Below are 10,685 nucleotides of genomic sequence, written 5' to 3' on the forward strand. Positions count from 1 at the left end.
AATACTCAGAAATAAGAGAGAGAAAAATTGAAAAAATAAATACCATTGACTCATCAGTGGGACCAGGGCAGAAAAAGTGAAAGCTGTCCCATGCTTATTCAAATCGTCTCAATTTCCATTTTCAAAAGAAAATCAGCATTGTAACAGATGCCGATGTCACAGTATTCCTATCCCTGTTGTCACCAGAGGGCACTAGTAAATGTTTATAAAAAGTTCAAACTCTAAAATTTACAGACTGTGCAAAGCTGTAAGCATGAATCCTGGCTAAGTTCATCAGGCACTCTATATCTTTTATTTTTTCGTCTATAAACTGAGATATTTATAACTACCCCTAAATAGATTTCATAAACTGAGATATTTATAGCTACTCCTAAATGAAGGTCTCAATTTCTTAATCTAAAACTACATTTTAATTCAGATGGCTTTTTGTATAATCAGTTATGGCAGCTTATCACTGTTACAGAAATCTTAATTTAAAAAGAAGAACTGTGGATTTTGAGAGGCAGTGGTGGTACATATATTCCTGCCACCTGGTTGGGCTTCACACTTCTTGCTTTTGCTGTCAGCCTGATGCTACATCCTGACTTTCTGTGCATACTTCAAGATGATTGTGTGTGTATTTGGAAAGAAAAGGGTAGGGAGGAATGAGATTGTGAGGGGTGGAAATATAAGGCACGATAGAATTTTTTTGACAATTTGAAACATTAGAAAAAAATTTCTTCTCCACCAAAAGAAAAGGGGGAAGGAATAGATAGATAGAGTGGAAATTAGGCAGCATATACTTCAAGAGAAAATACACATGGACTTTGCACCATAATGTTGCTTTGTAAAAAATTAGATTTAGTAAAAATATTTCTTTTGGAATATTAAAAGTATAGTTCATTTAAATAGTAATTATAGGTTTGTTAATTAAAGTTATAGATTACAGGTTTTTGTTTTATTTATTTATTTTTATACATGAAGCAAAGGAAAACTTGAGAATTAAAGAGACTTTTGTTTCTGTAAAACAGAAGACAGTAATTATGTGTTTAGGACTTGGTGTCAAAGACATACGGAAGGACTTGTTTTCCAAAAAGAAAGTGAATGAGAGAAGAAAATGAAAAATAAATTCAACAAAAACTTAAAATAAAATTTGTTGAATGTAAACTTTGTCTTAGCTGCTGCAGGGCCACTCTTCCCAACTTCTCCTACTTCTAATCCTCATCTTTTATCAGCAGATCTTAACAGACATTAGAAAACTATAAGCATTGCCTACAATGAGAAAATCTTCTCTATTTTTATTTTTCTGATAAAACAAAGCAGATATAAAAAAGAATAGAAGGCTACAGTTTTTCCAGATTATCATCATCTTTAGAGTTATGCTTTGTAAAAATCCCAGGTCAACTGAAACCATTGTGCACTGATCTTTTTGGTCTAAAAAACTGAAACAAAAGCCAGGTGTTTACTGGGCCTGCGCATCTGCAGAGACTGACTCGGTCGTAGCCAGGCCTGAGCTTGATGCATTCACAAGAAATCCAACTGAGCCAAGCCTGACAAAACATTTGTTTTTTTCCTCTCCATTTGTGGGGGCACACAAAAAAGGAGTCTCAGATACAAAAGCTCAGAACTTCTGCAGAAAAATCCCTAAATGATCTCTTCTCCTGGGAATTTCCTTTCACCTTCTAGTTACCAGGTACTTCTTTCCTGTCCCATTTCCTGCCCTGATCTGCCCCAAGAAACTCTTGATTCTGCTTCTTCTTCCCCGCCCCCCTTTATTTTTTAGAGAAGCTTCTTTATTCCCATCAACAATGCCATCTTCACGTAAAAGTGAGAGGCACCGAGGTTTGATTTAGACAGAAGTGGGCTATCAAAGCAGCATCTCAATAGACTTGTTTTTCTAATGTAATTTTCATTGCAGCTACAGAGAAAGAAGNCTTCTTTCCTGTCCCATTTCCTGCCCTGATCTGCCCCAAGAAACTCTTGATTCTGCTTCTTCTTCCCCGCCCCCCTTTATTTTTTAGAGAAGCTTCTTTATCCCCATCAACAATGCCATCTTCACGTAAAAGTGAGAGGCACCGAGGTTTGATTTAGACAGAAGTGGGCTATCGAAGCAGCATCTCAATAGACTTGTTTTTCTAATGTAATTTTCATTGCAGCTACAGAGAAAGAAGTCTTGTTGAATAAGGAATACATGTTCATAAAAATAAACAACAAGAAGAAAGTCATTGTTCTTTTCCTGTGGAGTAGTGGATGAGAAGGTGTAATTACTGAGAATTACTTATTATGGAGAGAAGATAATGCCATTGCTCGTGGAATATTTTTAAAGCCAATTTTGCCTCTAACACATTATAGAGGACAGAGGCTCCTTAACTGCTAAAGTGCAGAAGGAAAGTGTTTCTTTTTCTAAAACACGCTACACTGTTAGGTTTTTAAGGATATTGATGTCTGAGTAGAGATCAGTTTTATGGTGTATATGTATTAGTTTTCAATTGCTGCAGAATAAATTACCACAAATAATAAAACCACATCTGTATCTCGGTTTCCATGGTTCAGAAGCTTGAGCATGGCTTAGCCAGTCCTGTGCTCTGAGTCTCACAGGGCTACAATCACTGTGTTGGCGGTGCTGTGTTCCTTTCCGAAACTCAGAGTTCTCTTCCAGGCTAATTCGCTGACAGAAGTACTCTTGGTTGTAGGCTTGAAGTCACCATTTTCTTGCTTGGATGAGCCAGGGCTGCCGCATCTACTTGAGGCTAGCAAAAGTTCCTTAAGCTGGCCATACTTTTGTGCTGGTAAAAGACATATCCCCTCAGTCAGAAATTAAGAACAGTTTATTATTCACAGTAATAGCAATAGCTAGAGTATCAACATTTACATAGGTTTCCTGTACTCCTCTTCCCACAGGGCTGTTGTGAAGTGGGCCAGACAGATTGATGCCCTCACATGCAGTGGGTTGCATTACAGTAAAGGAACCCTACATTTAGGAAATCTAGGTCTTTTATAATCAACAATAAGTATACTGGCCCTCTGTTCTGAAGAAAGATACAACATCTACCAAGACTTTTTGTAAGATATGTCAAAACAAAGGTAGTGCCTCTGTTGAAAAGACATGGGAATTAGATCTCAGCAACAACCACCGTACAGTTGTAAAAATCAGGACATTACCACTGATGTTGTACTATCTGATAACCTTACCAATTTTCACCAGTTGTTCCACTGATGTCCTCTTTCTGCTATAAGATTACCTGTCACATGTAGTTGTCATGTGTTCTTCACCTCCTTTAGTCTGGAACCATTCACCATTCTTGGTTTTTCATGTCCTAGGCCAGTGAATTTCAAGCAGTGTGCCAGAAGAACTTTTAAAACATGCAATATCCGACTGTTTAGTCAGAGACACTGACCTCTTTTCCTTAAATTGTCAAATAAAAAAATGACCATAGCCAAGACAGCAATAGCTGTCAGGTGTGAACAACTCAAAATTCTATTTTTTGCCAGGTCAGCAAAACATAGATTTTTTTGCTGTGCTGCAGAATTTTAGTAATTAGTTTATGCGTGCCAGGAGATGAGAAAGGTTGAAAATCGCTGTCCTAGACACTTGGGAAAAATAGGATAGTTATTGTGTAGAAAGTTCTTCAGTTTTGTTTTGTCTGATATTTCCTAAATATTAAATTCAAATCATGCATTTTTGGCAAGAATACCACCAAAAAACATTGGTGAATTTTAGTGCATCACATCAGGAAGCACTAACATCATCCTGTCCCACTGGGCAGTAATGCTAACACTGGTCTCTAGGTCAAGTGGATGTCTGCTAGGTTTTCTCTTTTGTAAATGTCAGATTTCCGCCTTGTAATTAATCATTCTTTTTGTGCGGAGATATTTTCAGGCTACATAAATCAGCCATTTTTTAACTTTAATTTTGCCCGGGAATTTTAGCATCCATTAACGATTCTTGCCTAAAACAATTATTACTACGGTATTTACCAAATGGTAATTTTCTTTCTTTCTTTCCTTTTTTTTTGTTACCCTAACTTGAGGATGTGCTTGTTAATTTTAAAGAGAAGGAAAGGGAGGGAGGGAGGGAGGGAGAGAGAGAAACAACAATCTGTTGCCTCTTGCATGCACCCCAGCTGGACTTAATCTGCAGCCTAGGTGCTTGCCCTGGCCAGGAGTCAAACCTGCTACCTCTTGGTTTATGGGATGAGGCTCCAACCAACTGATCCGTGCCAGCCAGGGCCCAAATGGTGATTTTCTCTTTCTATTTTCTTTTAGCATTTAAGTGGGATGCTATTGTAAGAAACAGATTTTTATTCTCCCCATTTATTAATTAATTTAATTACTTACATCAGTGTGGACTCATGATAATTATTTTATCTGCAGTGTTCAAATCTATTATTGTTGTTATTTTATTATTCAAAATTTCACAGGTTTAGCCATTGGAAATTCTTTCAAGTTGGCTCTTCTGTTCTTTTGACATGTCCCCATCATTTTTTGCCCTCCTTATTTGTTGACAATGTCCATTGAAGCTGGGATGTCATTGCCCCTGGAGGTTTCCAGCAAGTAAACCCAGTAATTATATGTGCACACACACACATGTATCTGTTTATAAAAAAATTAGTTTATACTCCAATTCCATTTCAAACCCACAATGGTTATTCTAGCCTTTTGTATTTTAACAAATTTTATCCTTAAAAATTTCCTCATGCCTCTGTACAATTCCTTCTCCTTACCCTCCACTTCCATGGACCTCATTTCTCTCCCTACACTGTTGCCTTTTCTAGAATGTCATATAATTAGAATCATAAAGTATGTAGTCTGTTGGAAAATGCTCTGCCTGGTTTCAGGGGTTGTAACTGCCCCCCGTGGCTAAGGCTGAGGGAGCGACCTCTGAAATGTGAGCCACTTAGCAGACAAAGCTCGTCTCTGGTAGCAAGTGCTGCTTCTGCTTCCTCCCCTGCCCCCAGGGCATGATCAGTCAGTCAGAGACGGGTAAGATCCCTCAGAGGGGAGGCAACCTAAGCCAGACACGATCACTTAGGAGGCCATCATGGAAAGACTTGGGGGGCTGCAACAAAGAGGGAGTGATGGACCTTCACCCCCACCCCCTGCCCCACTACTCTGACATAGCCCAAGTCCCCATATCCTCTGGGAGAAGTGCTTCCTGGCTCTAATCCACTTAAGCCTGAAAACTTACCATGGGGAAGTCAATGCAGCCCTTTCCTAGCTAGAGTGGGATCCAGAGTGATCAGGCATAAGAAAGAATATGTAAAATCCTGTGAAACCTGCTTCGTTTAGAATGCTCTCATTTAAATGATAAGGGTCCAAACAGGAAGTTTGTTCCTCAAAGTTTTATGGCTTGTTAGCTATATGGCTTGTTAGCTATCTGACTGAGAATAAGCCCTCATAGTTCTTTGAATGCTATCTATTGTTTGATCCTTACCTGTATTCTTGTGCAAACGAACCCAATAAAAGCCCCTTGAAGAAGGGCCTCTTGGCCCTTCTCCTTTGAGAGATCAGCCACCTTTCCTCCCTAAGCAGATCATGTCTTGGTAGTTTCACTTTCATCCATGGTGGATGGGGAGACTTTGCAGGCAAATTTGCCCCCACAGTAGTCTTTTGTGACTGGCCTTTTTCAGTTAACATAATGCTTTTGAAATTCATGTATATTACATGTATTAGTGGTTTATCCTTTTTGCTGGTGGGTAGTATTCCATTATATGGATGTACCATCCATTCCCCAGTTGAGCAGCATTTTGTTGTTTCTGTTTTTTTGCTGTTATGAATAAAGTTATTATAAATATTTTCATACAAATCTTTGTGTGGTCATATTTTTTCATTTATCTTGTATAATGCTTAGGAATAAAATTGCTGGATTATATAGTAAGTGCATTTAACTTTATAGGTACTGCTAACCTATATTCCTAATGGTCTGTATCATTTTTCATTTTCACCAGTAATGTTTGAGATTTCCATTTGCTCCACATTCTTGCCATGGTTTGAAATTGTCAGTCTTCTGAATATGAGCTATTCTAGTCAATGTGTAACGGTATCTCACTGTGGTTTTAATTTGCATTTTCTTAATGATTAATGATATCCACCATCTTGCCCTGTGCTTATGTGCCCTCTGCATTATCTTTTTTGGTGAGGTACTGTTCAACTGTTTTCTAAAATTAGTTTGAGTTATTATTGAGCTATAAAGGTTCTTATATGTTCTGGATAGTTCTCTCAGTTTTTACAAGTTTCTTTTTTACATTAGGGCTATGTATCTTGTAATAATGTTGCAAATATTTTCTACCCATTAGTCGGCTATTTTTTGATGTTGTTAATGGTGTTTCTTGCCATGAAAAAAAAGCTTATGTAAAAAATTTATAATCAAACAGAACCTCCATGCATCCTGTGGACTGTGGCTTTAACTCCGGAGGGAAGAGCAGCAGACATGGTCCTGGCTGAGCCCATGTCTCCCTGGTGGTACACAGGCCCAGGGAGCTGAAGTTGGAGAACTGTCCTATCCCTGAATCAGCCCCAGTTGGGGTGCTGCTTAAGATGCATTCCATTAGAATCTGGCTCAGATCTCCACTACCGGCTGCATGGTCGAGTTGGAGATTTTGTTGTGAAAAAGCCAATGGTGCCGAGGCATGGAGCTTCAGGAACAGTTGTAAAAGTGAAATTGTTGGTAAAACACCCACAGCCAGGAGACTGTGTTGCCATTGAGCCTGGCGCTCCCTAAGAAACTGATGAATTCTGCAAGATTGGGCGGTAAAACCTGTCATCATACGTCTTCTTCTGTGCTATGCCCCCTGGATGACAGAACCCTCTGCTGATTCTATAAGCACAATGCCAAATTCTGATACAAAACCTCCTGACAATGTCAGCCATTGAGGAAAGGGTCTTGACTGAGCCACAGTCTATGGGGATCCATGCTTGTCGGTGAGCTGGAGTCACCCTGGGGAACAGGGTCTTTGTGTATGGATCTTGAACAATTGGACTGGTCAATTTGCTTGTGGTCAAGCAAATGGGTGAAGGTCAAGTGGTGGTGACCGATCTGTCTGCCTCTTGGTTGTATGAAACTAAGGAAGGTGGGGCTGACTTTGTCCTCCAGATCTCCAAGAAGAGCCCCCAGAGAATTGCCAATAAAGTGGAAGATGCCACCCAGGCAGGCATCTATACCACTTGTTCTGATGGTGCTTGTGGGACTGGGTTCCAAAGTGACCAGTGTAATCTTAGTGTATGCAGTCACCTGGGAAGTGGCTATCAAGGGTTTGTTTTGGTACGGCAACACATGGCCCATGGCAGTTTCAATGCTTGCATCCAAATGTGTGAATGTAAAGTCCTTCATGACCCATAGGTTTACTCTGGAGAAAGTTCTCCAGGCCTTTAAAACACCCCAAAAGGGATTGGGGTTGTAAGTAATGAGCATGTGTGACCCCAATAACCAGAATCCCTGATGCTCATTGTGTTCTGCTGTCATTCCTGCCCCTTCGGCATCTCTGGGCTAAATGATTGGGCAAGAGTGGCTTTAAGGCAGGAGTTTCTTTTAAGTAGTAAGAATAATTAAAATAATTTATTATAAGAAGAGAGCCTCACACAGAGAAGTTGGTGTGCCTTAAAAACACTAGTAGGGTTACTTTGGGGGAACTTGTAGCTAGAATGACCTTTATTCTGAGCAAAGTTCAACAAGTGGAGCAGAGCACGCAGGCAGGTGCTAGAAATGTATCCTGTTCCTGGAGTGCTTCAGTTGGGGAGAGGAAGAAATGTGTCCCCAGGAAGTTCCTCCATGCACCATGACTCTGGCCAGGTGGAGATGGGGGCTGAGTTATGAAAAGACAACTTTATTAAGTCTTAAGTGGCCCAGAAACTGATTTTCATAAAAATCTGTAGCTCAAGGTGTGGAATAAGGGGCTGTCAGAAGTTTTAATTTAGAGCACAGTGTTTCTAGACATAGGTGCCATTTGGTGTTATGACAAAAGGAGAATAAGGGACTGACCTTCCTGGGTTTTGGATAATTATAAAACCAATTAAATAAATAAAACCAAAATCCCCCAAGAGGTCAAACCAGCTTGCATACCCCAAGTATAAAAATAGTCAGGAAACTTCTCAATATTGCTTGAAGAATACCTCTTTTTCAGTCCATGAAAATTCTGTGCAATTTACTTTGTAAGGTGATTAACCACCTTCCTAACATTCCTCACCTCTGTTCAGGGGCAGGCACTTCTGGCTTCTTTGCCACTAGGCAACCAGGAGACACCTACATAAGGACAATCATGGGGAGTCCTCATGGGAGCTCATAAGTCATGAGGGTTTGGTCAGTGCACCACAAACACAGCATCCCCTTCTAGGCTCACACTCGAGGATGGTTATTACACAATCCCATGTAATTCTAGTAACTGGAAACAGAAAACCTTTTCTCTTCTCATAGCTAGCTAGTTAAGATTCTTGGTATCCTTCTGTCTGAATGCTATCTATAAAACTGTGGCATTATTTTAATTTCACTGCATAAGAGTTGAGTCCAATCACCTTATGTCAATTTAGGACTTTCAGATTATTTGTCAAGAATGAGGATATAAAAATATAGGCTTCTGGCCAAGGTGGAGGAGGTATAGGTAGATATGCTTCACTTCCTTGCACAGCTAAAAGAAGGATAACAACCAATTTAAAAACAAAAAACAACCAAAACCACCAGAAAATTGAACTGTATGAAAGTCTGATAACCAAGGAGTTAAAGAAAAAACATTCATCCAAACTGGTAGGCAGGGTGGAGGCAGGCAGCTGGGGTGAAGAGGGCACACAGCAAGGTGGTGGCTGGTGGACCGGGTGGTCCCACATTTGTTTTCCCCTCAGATAAACTGGGAGGAACAACTGGGGAGTGAGACAGACTGCGCAACTGAGGGTTCCAGTGTGGAAAAATAAAGCTTCAAAACCTCTGGCTTTAAAAATATGTGGGGGTTGTGGTGGAGGGAGAAACTGCCAGTCTCACAGTAGAGTTCACTGGGGGGCTCACAGGGTCCTAGAATGTACACAATACCAGCCATCTGGGAATCAGCCCCAGAAGGGTGCAATTTGCTTGTGGGAAGCAGGGGAAGTGACGGAAAGCAGGACAAGAGCTGAGCAAGCAGCATTGCTCTCTCTGTGACCCCTCCCCCACATACAGTGCCACGACGCAGTGATGTGCATTGCCTCACCCTGGCGATTACCTAAGGCTCTGCCCCTTACAACATAACGGTGTGCCAAGACAAAGAAATATGGCCCAAATGAAAGAACAAATCAAAATTCCAGAAAAATAACTAAACAACAAGGAGATAGCCAACCTATCAGATGCAGAGGTCAAAACATTGGTATTAGGATGCTCACAGAAATGACTGAGTGTGGTCTCAAAGTAAAGGAAAAAGTGAAGATTATACCAAGAGAAATAAAGCAAAATATACAGGGAACCAACAGTGAAGGGAAGAAAACTGGGACTTAAATCAACAATTTGGAACAAAGGAAGAAATAAACATTCAGCCTAAACAGAATGAAGAAACAAAAATTCAAAAAAGTGAGGAGAGGCTGAGGAACCTCTGGGACAACTTTAAACATTCTCTAATATCCGAATCATAGGAGTGCCAGAAAAAGAAGAGGAAGAGCAAGAAATTGAAAAATTATTTGAACAAATACTTAAAGAAAACTTCCTCAATCTGGAAAAGGAAATAGACATACAAGTCCAGGAAGTTCAGAGAATCCCAGACAAGTTGGACTCAAGGAGGAAGCACCAAGGCACATCATAATTATATTATCCAAGATTAAAGATAAGAGAAAATCCTAAAAGCAGCGAGATAAGAAGGCAGTTACCTGCAAAGGAGTTCCCAGAAGGCTATCAGCTGATTTCTCAAAAGAAATCTTACAGTCAAGAAGGGGCTGGAAAGAAGTATTCCAAGTCCTGAAAGGCAAGGACCTACATCCAAGATTACTCTATCCAGCAAAGCTATTATTTAGAATGGGAGGGCAGATAAAGCGCTTTCCAGATAAGGTCAAGTTAAAGAGTCCATCATCACTAAGCCCTTATTATGTGAAATGTTAAAGGGATTTATCTAAGAAAAAGAAGATCAAAACTATGAACAGTAAATTGAAAACAAACTCATAACTATCAATAACTGAACTTAAAAAAAAACAAACTAAGCAAACAATTAGAACAAGAAAAGAATCATAGAAATGGAGATCACATGGATGGTTATCAGCAAGGAGGAGGAGAAGGGAGAATGGGGGGAAGGTACAGAGAATGAGAACCATAATTGGTAACTACAAAGTAGACAGGGGAGGTTAAGAATAGCATAGAAAATGAAGACATCAAAGAACTTATATGTATGACCCATGGAGGTGAACTAAGTGGCAGGGGGTTGGAATGCTGGAGGGAAGGAGGTTACAGGGCAGAGGTGAATACAGGGGAGAAAAAAGGGACAACTGTAATAGCGTAGCTCAGTGTGAGCCTGCGAACCAGATGATCGAAGTTTGATTCCCAGTCAGGGCACATGCCTGGGTTGCAGGCCAGTTCCCAGCAGGGGACACATGAGAAGCAACCATACATTGATATCCCTCTCTCCTTCTCTTCCCCTCTAAAGATAAATAAATAAAAAATCTAAAAAAAAGAGAAAAGAATGAGAATAAAAAGTAACTGCAACATAATGGCTGCAGTCTTTAATCCCTCACTTCTGCTGGGGCTGAAGAGTGGCTTTGAAAGG

At 40.1% G+C, this 10,685-nt stretch overlaps 1 pseudogene; it reads left to right on the forward strand.

Annotated features, from left to right (window-relative positions):
- Window positions 1-4,940: 4,940 nt before the first annotated feature.
- Window positions 4,941-7,418, forward strand: LOC118974171 (sorbitol dehydrogenase-like; annotated as a pseudogene).
- The last annotated feature ends 3,267 nt before the right edge of the window (window positions 7,419-10,685 follow it).

This window comes from Sturnira hondurensis, unplaced genomic scaffold (assembly GCF_014824575.4).
Source record: "Sturnira hondurensis isolate 20B ecotype Veracruz unplaced genomic scaffold, ASM1482457v3 Scaffold0019216, whole genome shotgun sequence".
Lineage (NCBI taxonomy): Eukaryota > Metazoa > Chordata > Mammalia > Chiroptera > Phyllostomidae > Sturnira > Sturnira hondurensis.